An 11,733-nucleotide genomic window follows, 5' to 3' on the forward strand; every position below is an offset into this window, starting at 1 on the left:
TCAGAAATATTATTATTCAGTTTAATTTTCTGCTTCAAGATCTGTTAGCCAATGCAAATCATTCCGATATCAGAGGGCAGTCAAAATTCTTTTAGCTCAGCTTCTATGATGACGGTCTATTTGGGATAATTTTTCTTATAATTTTGCTTTTTTAGATCGCAATCATAATTTTCTTTTACAATTATTTTCTCGTTCATTTCAAAAAAATTATAGCTTTTTGAATAATAAAGGCTAATTAGGCTTCCTTTGCGTATTTTTTTTTATAAAATTTTTTAATTTTTATATTAAAAAACTATTTTAATAAGCAGTAAAAAAATCGTCCTAACAAAGACTTAGACACTTAGGCTTCGTTTGGGACAGCTTTTTTATTGCTTTCTAAAACGGAGTTTTAGTACAAAAATAAAAAAATTTGTACTAAAACTCCGTTTTAGAAAGCAATAAAAAAGCCGTCCCAAACGAACCCTTAGACTCCATTTGGGATGATTTTCTTTTTGCTTCTTAAATTAGCTTTCTAGTATAAAAATAAAAAATTTTATACTAAAAAGTTGCTTTAAAAAGTAGTAAAATGCCATCCCAACAAAGCCTAATTTTTGTGTGAAAAAGTTTTTTATTGCTTCTTAAATTAGCAGTAAAATAATTTTTAGCGCAAAAAATTCTTGAAAGCACTAATAAAATAGTGAATAAAATGTCTTAAATAAAGCTTAATGGTAGGTTCCCTATCTGCCAAATGGAAGGCTTTTTAAGCTATATGTATGAATTTATGCATTAACTGCTTGAAACTACAGAGTAAACAAACGCGTTTAGAGCTTAATGCCTATATATATATACTTCTTTGAATAAAATATTTATTATTCAACTAATTAAAAAATTTTTAATTCTTGTTATGATATTCAAATATAAAAGTAAGGTTTTATATGAAATAAATTTTTTCTATTTTTAAGAATAATAGTTTGTAGAAAGTAATGTCTTTAAAGTTAATATTTTTCCTTTAATTTTATTTTAATATTTTTTTATAAATTTTTAATATAAATAAAATTAATAATATGCACGAATGCGATATTGATTTTGATCGTTTGATCATTAATTGAATTTATAAAAAAATTTCATAATAAAAACAAATGAAAAAATATCTGTTTAGATACTATACATAAATTTTGAAAATGGATGAATTAAATAATAGTTTTCATGTATTGGCTGATTTTTTTTATACAATATATTGATGAAAATAAATTTTTAAAAGGATTTTACGAAATTGTTTTATCATTTATGTACATTCAACCATTTTTATGAATATTTAAATCACCAAAAAACCAAATCAAACTCGATTCATAAATAATTATTATGTATTAGATCATAATTAACTGTATGATCTGGAAAATAAATATTATATTATTATATCTACTTTATTTTATAATTTGTAAAAATCTTTTATAAAAATATAAATTTAAAAATATCATGATTCATGCATGTTATAGTCAACAAAATTACATACATACCATGACTCTTAATCTATTATTCTGTCCATTTCCTTCAAGATAAGTATCTTATAAGTTATAACTAATAACAATTTTTTAAAGATAATTATAAATTATAAAATATATATATCTCAAATAAGTAATCTTGAAAAATAACTTCCCATTTAACAGATGTTGCGATGAATCTTTAACAATAAAAAATAAAATTTTATTAACTTTTTTTTAATCTTTTAATACATAGTCGATTAATATATTTGGATCAGGTCCTATAATTTTTCTCAATTTTTTATTTTTTTATATAAAAATTAATTTTTTATAAATTTAGTTTTACATCTATGCTAAATTTTTTATTCAAAATTAAAGTTTATAATTTTTTAACATCTAACCAACTTTCTTTTGGACATTTAGGCCTTCAAATCGAAGAGAAATTATTCTATGCAGAGATCGGACGCAGCTCTACGTCCGGAGACGAATTAAGTGCAGCCACATCAGCACAGTACCGAATTGTACCAAACAATACCGAGCCACGATACAAAGAGAATGGGTGATGTGGCGCATTCTGGTTGATATCCGAATGGCGTTCAGCATCCGCACAGAATAATTTTTTTCAAATCAAAAGCCTCTTATTAGAAAGTCAATACTCCCAACCAAGAGATCAAAGAGAACCGTGTACATCTAGAAGACTTGATAAACATTGAGGAAATAAGATAAAATAAAAAAGAAAAAGTATAAAACAATCATGTTGATCAAATTGTAAGGTCAGCTTTAAAATTTAGTACTTTGTGATCGAATTTGATTAAGACATAATCATCATTAATTTATTTAAGAAGTGCTTGGATTTATCAGAAAATTATATGTTGAAGCAACGCCAAATTTATGTGACAATTGCACAAGCTCTTCCTTTAAATTATGAATATGAAATACTATTACGTGTTTTGGTGAGATTTGGCTGAAATTTGATGAGGTTATAAAATTGTCCCAACCTAATAAAAATTTACTTCTCTAGTTGCATCATTTATATATTAATTACTAATGATCTTATTTTTAATGAACTATAACATTGTAATTAAGCTTAATATATATGAGTAATTTATATACGTCAAAGGGAATAGTTGTGCAGACATGTACTTAGGGCTGTCAAAATCGGGTCACAGATCGGGTTCGGGTCCAACCAAAAATTGACCCGACACTACTTGACTCGACCCACTTCGGGTCCGGGTCAACAAGACACGACCCGCCTGCGGTTGTAGATTTGGGGAAAAAGACAAGGCTTTTGAACATTATTAGCAACGCCTCTACCGGTACGAGCGACTACTGGGGGAGATGTAATCAGATCAAAGAGGCAAACAGAGGGACGGCAGCGGGAGCTAGCTTATTCAACAAAATCCTGTAATCCGGTGATGGCGATAGGGGTTTGGCAGCCGGTGGTAATCCGGTCACTGACGTGCTTATTCAGCCAATCTGGTGGTAATAAGGAGTTCAGCAACCTGTATAATGTGGTCACTGACGTTGTTATTCAGCCAAGCCAAATCCCGTAAATCTGTCGAAGTCCAAACCAGAAGAGGCCGTCAACTGGGAGCACGAGGTTGAGTTCGAATGCGACATGGGCTGAGTCCAAATGTCGAATGCATCATGACTCACGGCGTGACCGCGGACTGCGACACGACTCACGCGGGTCAACATGGTTGGTTTTTGGTTTTTGGGTCAACCTGAACCCCACCCGTTTCACAAACGGGTTGACCCTAACCCGAAACTTGCGGGTCGAATTCGAGTTGGGTTTTGGGTGTATAACCCTATGTAATTTTGATCGAGCAAAGTGCAGGCAACGGAAAGTGGTTTATAGGACACAGAACAATTGAGAGCTGGTGCGACTCTACAAGAAGCTTTGGTAATTTGGCAGCCGATAGGAAGGAGAAGCCAAAAATAGAGGTGTAAACGAGTCAAGTTTCTATCTTATCAAGGTAAGCTTGTTTAAACATTTCATAAAGTGATTAATATCAATGTTTTAAGAAAATAATTAGAAGCAATATAATGCTATCTTCATTAAAAGGTAAATAAAATATGCTTACCATACTTTATGATAGGAATTTTAGCAGAATAATTGGTGCACATAATGATAAATTCAATTCAAAATATCTACATTCAGTTATATGAATGAGTTATACTTTCAACCTCATAAGTTCTCATGTAATTGGTAAGAGAATGTCCATCTCTTTATCATCTTCTTCTTCCTACAAGAAAAAGAGCACCACATATTCATCTACTATTGTTCAAATTTTAAGCAAATGAGTTTAATGAGTGAAAGTATGTTGTGATCAACACAATTACCTCTTAGGGTCAACGTAATAGGCCTTCTCTTCAATCAATAGTGACGACGAAGCCACTGTTCTCCCGGTCCGTCGCAAGTGCTCAATCTCAACTCTCTCTCTCACACACACTCTGACATTTGTGAGTCTCTCTCTCTCTTGAGCTCCCTAAAAAAATTTCATATTTAATTATTATTATTATTTTTTTTTTTTTACTTTCTTGTGAAGAGTAGGCTATTATAATAATTAAAACAAATTATTCAAAGTGTCGTTTGCTAGATTTATTTGTGCCCTTGGGTGAGTGGAGGGTAATGGCTCTGTTTGTCCTATTTGTGTGTCTTTTTCATGATTCAATGCTTAATTATTGAGATCTGGTCTAGACCAAGTTAAATCTTCAAATCTCGTTTGGTAGGAATGATAGAGGAGAAATTAAAGAACTAATTATAATATTTTCAAGACTAGGATTATAATTTTTTACTCAAGTTAAAATCTTCTTCATTGAACATATTGGCCTTTTGTTCTTTTGTATTTAATTAGATATATTTGTTTGTTATAGATATGGAGAGATGCTTCAAAAGAAAGGCGGGCGGTTTTTTATTATATATTTTATATTTTTTACATAACAAGTCAAACAAAAAAAATTAAAAAATCACCTAAGCAAGTCTCAAGCCCGGATAAAAAAGATTTATTATTTTTTTATGTGTTGGTAATTTGTGCCCCACATCAAAAAAATCATGGCTCCGTCAATGGGCAAACCATTACTAATTTTCTAGCAGGCACTTGTGACTGTTGAGCAACATCACCAAATATTAATAATTTAGCTTCAGTAGCATTTACAAAGCTCACCGTGTCTCTTAACTTCTGAACCATATGCTCAATGCTCCTTATCATGACCTTTACACCATCAAATTTAGCATATGAACATAACAACGAACATGAAAAAGTCTACCGCAAAAGAATAGCTTCTTCTTAAATATGAAGCTATCTTTCAAAAGTTTAATAGCCATGTCGTTGTTCACTGCATTGTCAACCGAGATAGTAAACACTTTGTTTTCAACCCCCCAATCACACAAATATCTATAAAATGTGCCAACTAACTCAAATGCAGTATATGGTGGTGGAAAATGCATAAAGCTTAAAACTTGTTTATGTAACCTCCAATTGGAATCAACATAATGCACAATCACTATCATATATGTGAAAGTTCGGGGAGGTTGTAAGATCTCGTTAAATTGTCCCTAGGCACTCCAATGCGGAAGCAATACTATCACTTGATGCAGAAGCTAATAACTTTATCAAAATTACACAGATGGTGATGATAGTCTAATCAACACAGCATAATATCAGTCACAGATTTCTACCAACATCTTCTACCAACATACAATTTTTAGCAAATTAAGATGTAGAAAAATAAATTACAAAAATTAAAAACCAAAAAGTAAACACCATAATTTTATAGTAGTTCGGTCAAATCATGACCTATGTTTACTCCCTAGAGCCTCGTCTCTAGTATCCAGGTATTGCACTAAACGTTTAGTGACTCTCCTTTAATCCCCCACAACTAGGCGAAAAAGCTTTTACAAAATCTCTTCCACCAACCTGGTGCGATAGAGGATTGTAATGTTTTCACCCTCCTTGTGAGACATAGAACTTGGAATCTTTTTTTCACCCTCTTGGTGAAGGCAAAGAACCTTCAATCCTTTTTTACCCTCCTAGTGAAGGCAGAGAATCTCGAATCCTTTTTCACCCTCATGGTGAAGGCATAGAACTTGTAATCACTTTCACCTTCTCTAGTGCGGGTCCTTTGACATGAAAGATGTCTTCTTCCCAAAGCTTCTCTCAAGACAAACCTTGAGACATGGAGCAACTCAGGTGCAAGTTCATTGGAGCAACCATGTGGAACTCCCTCTCACACTCCCTTGAAATCCATAAGGATCTTCTCCCTCTCTCACAAACTCCACCCTTTCTCTCTGAAGTTTTAAGCTCTCTCTTCAAGCTTTCTCTAGAGCAAAACAACTCAATGAATGTTCAAAAGACCCTTATAAAGTTTTATGAGAAAATTTAAATAGGGGCTTAAAAAAACCCTAGAAATTTAGTTCTATTTACACTAATCATACATTATGATCCAAGATCATTTGGTACGATTAGTTCAAATAGCCCTGTTGGTATTGTATGGAGAGTAAGGCATTGTATGATCAATTTAAGTATTTGAATTAATCATCCAGTACGATATGAAGAATTGTCTAATATGATTAGTAGAAACGACTTGGATTATCATCTAGTATGATTTATGATGAATAAATATCATCATATGCAAAGATCAAGTCATATAGTACAATTGTAATAATTATAAAGTACAATCTGACTGGATCAATTAATTCAAAATTGTTCCTTTAATCACATGATAACTTTAGGCAATATTTGATTATATCGTATGATATTATTAATATAATTTTTTTATTTAAAAAAATTATCTAAATTATGATTGACGGCTGAGATATTTATTCCAATTGGTCGCCATTTACGATCTTGAATGTACAGTACGATTAGTCCAAATAACTTTAATTAAGCCAATTAGCTGTTATAATCATTTTTGAATAGCTGATCATACGATTAGTTCATAAAATTATACTAATAACTTTTTCACTATCTCACCCCCTGAGTATGTGTGTGCATTATCACCAAGCTATCATACATCTTTATAGGACATGACTCAAGAAATTAAAAAATAAATAAAAGAAAATTACATACTCTTTCATTATACCCTATTCTACCCAATCTTGAGCCCTGAATCTTTATTGAATGGTGTATGATGTGCCTGAAATATTAGCAAACACAAAAATAAATATGCACTACAAATATTACAAGACATAAAGATGATATTAGTAATGTTTGTTATCATCAAGAACATAAACTCGGCAGCACGAGTTGAAAATTATATTATTCTCTAATTTTTATATTTCCAAAAATCATTTGTGATATATCATCAAAAATTTATCTTGATCATGCACAAATCTCAAGGTAAAATTAAGTTGCAAACTTCCAAAATTAAATTCGGATCCATCCAAATTTTGATTTCCACAAACTTGCAATCGAACTGAACATCTTGAAAAGACCAACCAACGATACCAAATTCGACTCAATCCGAGCCCAAATGGATCCAATTCTGAGCCCATGCTTATTGTCGAATCGAGTGGATCGACAAGACAAATCCAACGAGACCAAGATCGCCAAATTTTGATATCATTAAGGCACTCAAATACCTGATAAACCGTCCATGATCAAAGGAATCGATATCGGCTATCAATTCAAACCACTCATAATATGTCATGATGTTCTCCTTATTTAATGGACATGCCACTCTCAGAAAACTATGAATAAACCCCTCATTCCTCATGAAAAGGGGAGAAAGGAGACCCCAAGCAAGAAGAAAAGGAATAGAAGAAAGAGTTATCTTGCCACCAAGCTCGTCCTTGACCACCGATTATTGCTACTTTCGCCCGGCTACCGATCAGATTTTTTCCCGGATACCAACTGACAAAGGAGTTTTGTCTAGTCATCGATTGAATCCAAATTTCTGCCCAGTCACCAATTGACATCATATTTCTTCCCAGTCTCCGACTAACGTCAAACTTTGACCCGTCATTGATTTTTACCTGGCGTCGAACTTCCACCAATCGCTGGACTTGCACCCGTCGCCAGATTTCTATCCAACACTGAACTTTTGCTCGTCGCTAGCTAGACATTCATTGAACTTCTACCTGATACCAGACTTTTGTCCATCTCTATACTTCCACCCGATGCTGGAGTTCCGCCCGTCATTGGACTTTTGTCCATAGTCAGACTTCTACTTGACATCGAACTTCCGCCCATCGTCAGACTTTTGATAGCCATCAGACTTCTACTTGAAGCCGAACTTCCGCCCGTCACCGAATTTCTACCTGATCCCTGACTTTTTGTTGCCTCCGGATTTCTACCCGTTGTCAGACTTTCATCGAACTTTTACGCGACGTTGGACTTCTGCCTGTCAATGAATTTTTATCCTACACTGGAATAAGACCCATCACTGAACATCTACACATCACCAAACTTCCATCGGAATTCTATCTAACAATGTACTTTCCTCTATCGTTGAACTTCATTCAAACGCCAAACTATCGTCCATCATCGAATTTCAACCTGACACCGCACTTCCACCCGTTACTGGATTTCTACGTGACATCGAATTTTTGCTCGTCGTAGGACTTTCGCCGGACTTCTACCCGGTGCCAAAGTTAAGTCCATTGCCAGACATCCACCTGACGCCGGAGTTCCGAATGTCGTCGGACTTCTACGAGATGCCGAACTTCCGCCTGTCATCGTGTTCATCGTCGAACTTCTACCCGTCATCAGACTTTTAATAGTCGCCGGACTTCTACCCAATGTCGGACATTCGCCAGTCATTGAATTTCTACCCAATGCCTGACTTTCACTATCATCGGACTTCATTCAAACTTTTACCCGACACTGGACTTTCGCCTGCCATTGAGTTTCTATCCTATGACATACTTACGCCTGTCATCGGACTTCTGCCCATTATCGAACTTCCATTGGACTTCTATCAAACACCGAACTTTTGTCCATCATTAAACTTCTACCCAAAGATGGACTTCTACTCATCTTTTGACTTTCGACCTCCGTCGTTAGTTGATTGCGGTCCTTTCAACCTCCATCGCCCTCCAACTATGATCCTTCCAACCTTCTTCGCGATTATGGTCCTTCCAACCTCGGTCGCTAAACAACGGTCTTTCCAATCTCCATCGCTCGCCAATAATGGCCCTTTCGCCTCCATCGCCCACCGACAATGGTCATTCTAACCTCCTTCCTCGATTACAAGCGTTCTAACCTCCATTACCAAACAACAGTCTTTTTGAACTCCTTCGCCCGTCGACTATGATCTTACCGACCAAATGTACATATCAATATTGATTCTTCTAATTTATACCATGTAATGTATTCTATATGATATATATTTATTACATCAAGCAGTGCCTTTCCTCTAATTAAGGGCCTTATTTGTAATCAACTACAAATGATAGTGGATTCATGTAAACTGGGCTAGGCTCCGTGGTGTTTCCCCTTTTCAAGATCTTCACATAAAAATCTTGGTGTCTCTTATTAATATTGCACTCTCTCTAACTCATCTGATTGTGTGTTTGATCTTTGTACAAAGCTAAACTTTATATTTCTCTACCGTCGCAAATATTTCAGGATGCAACAAGTTGGCGCCATTTGTGGGAACGTGGTTATCGACTAAGTGGCAATTTTTTCCTCCAACCTCAAAAGGTCATTCGCGTCAACGTCTTGTCGTCAACTATTGTTGCATCAATTTCATGGGAATTAAATGTGGATTGGGAAGGGGGGGGGACTTGACTACAACCGTGATCAAGAAAAAAGAAAATTTCTTGAACTCTTCCAATATTTAAGACAACATCTTGGGATCATAAAAGCTTCTAGCAAATGCAATGATTCTTCAAATAAACTTCAAGCTTTATGCAGTCCCTAATTGGACTTCTACTCATTGGGCAATATCTTAATCTCAACCTCAAAAGGGCAACAAAAGATCTAAAGATAACCATTCCTCACATTTGATTTGGGAAACATGCCGTATTCACTCCATCCCAATCAAGGCATAATCAATCCAAGGCAGAAGGTTATCAATATTGGACACGACCCGAAAACCCGACTCAATCCCGACACAAAAATTTTGAGTTAAGGTCAACTTGAAACCGAAATGGGTCTGGTTCGGGTCCTAATTTTTGACCCATTTGGAATTCTGGATCAAGTTCGGGTTAACTTGAAAACCCGATTTTGACCCTAGTTTTGTCCCAGCATCCGACTAGGCTTCCGAAACATAATGAAGAAGCGTAACTAAGGGAGAAAGTTTGGCTCACAGCGAGCGAACTCCCCTCGCTGCTTCCAATCAAAATGTTCCAATCCTAATGGAAGGGAACATCGAAGGAGCAAAGTCGAACTACGCACGAAAGGGAGAAAGTTTTCTTCACAATGAGCGACCGTCATTATTTCGACGCTTTCGATCAAAATGTTGTAACTTTTGATCCAAATGGACGGGAATGTCGTTCAAGGAGCGAAGTCGAACAGCTCATGAAAGGAGAAAGTTTCCTTCAGAGTGAGTGACCTTCGTTGCTTCCGATTAAAATGTTGTAACTTCATATCCGAATGGAAGGGAATGTCATCCAAGGAGCGAAATTGAATAGCACATGAAAGGGAGAAAGTTTCATTCATAACAAGAAAACTCTCGACGTTGCTTCCAATCAAAATGTTGTAACTTTCTATTCTGACTGGAAGGGAACATCGTCGAAGAGCAAACTAAGCGGGTCAGGTTCAGGTTGACCCTAACTTGAAGTGGGTAGGGTTCAGGTCCAACAAACTAACCCGTTTATAAAAATGTGTCGAGTTCAGGTTGACCCGAACAGAGCCGAGTCGGTTTTGGGTTGAACCCAAATCTGACCTGTGACCCAATTTTGACAGCCCTACCCAAGGGGATTCAATTCGACCTCTTCTACACAGGTTAATATCATCAAGCAGCACTCTGACATAGAATATCATATAGGTTATACATCTTTGATGGATTCTCCTAAATTCTTTCATATAGGTTAATGTCATCGAGCAGTGCCCTAACAAAAAACCTCTATTAGGTCATATATCCTTGATGAATTATCTGGACATCTTTCATAGATGTTAACGTCATCAAACAACACTCTGACATACAACATTAGATAGGTCATACAACTTTGGTGGATTCTCTCAACCTCTTCTATATAGGTTAACGTCATCGAGCAGTGTTCTACCATATATAACATCAGATAGATCATGCATCCTTCTTGGATTATCTCGACCTCTTCCATATAGGTTAACATTATCGAGAAATGCTCTGGCATATAACCTTGGATAGGTCATACATCTTTGGTAGATTCTCTCATCCTCTTCCACATATGTGTTGGCCTCAATTTTATATGAGGTCACCATGACTCGGATTTTTTTCTGATGACCTAATGGTTATAAGATGTTCACTTCTTAACCATGTATTACTAGTCAAAGAGAAAATCCAAGTCTAATTAAATCCAGTTCAGCATTTTCCACATGGTTTTTCTCGTTTTCAGGGTTTTCCACTTGGAAATCTTGGCTATGTAAGCCCTGTGGTTTTTCCCTTTTTATAAATTTTCATGTGAAAATCTTGGTGTCTCTTATAAATATTGGACCATCTCTCTCTCATCTGATTGTGTACTAGATCTTCGTTCAAAGTTAAGACGTTAAACTTTATATTTCTCTACCTTCGTGAATATTTCAGGATGCAACAACTTGTAAAACATATGTTACTAATGCTCTGCAACATATTTTTTAGCTTTCTCTTCTCCTTTTAATATACCAAAATGACATTAGTTTGTGTAGAGTACCTTATAAAATAAGGTGGTTAGATTTTAAAACTAAATTGAAACCAAATTCTTTAAGAATAGGAAATGGCATTTCATTTATTAATACATAATGAGAAATTATTTTCATTCCTTTGAACATTGTTAAGATGTCTCCATGTTGACTTCTTTGTGTACATGAGTTTTCATTATCGGTTGGGTGGAAATGTAAAACTTCTGCTTCTTCAAAGCATGAATCCTAGGTAGGCAACATTCCAAATGCCTTTTAAATTGTGCGGTTGAACCATTATTGCCCAAAACTAGCTTCCTCTTACAATGAAAACATTCTACTTTTCTTAAGAAAATGATTATGCTCAACCAACTTTGAGATTTTTGAAATCTTAGAGTAGAAAAGATTGTGTGCATTTTTCGATAAAAGATTTAGATATGTAGCATATTGCGGAAAAAATAACTCAAAAAAATGTAGAAAGAAATAGATTGAAGGAGACGAACCGACTAGCCCCTCGGCTCACAATCTTC

This window comes from Dendrobium catenatum, unplaced genomic scaffold (assembly GCF_001605985.2).
Source record: "Dendrobium catenatum unplaced genomic scaffold, ASM160598v2 fragScaff_scaffold_980, whole genome shotgun sequence".
Classification (NCBI taxonomy): domain Eukaryota; kingdom Viridiplantae; phylum Streptophyta; class Magnoliopsida; order Asparagales; family Orchidaceae; genus Dendrobium; species Dendrobium catenatum.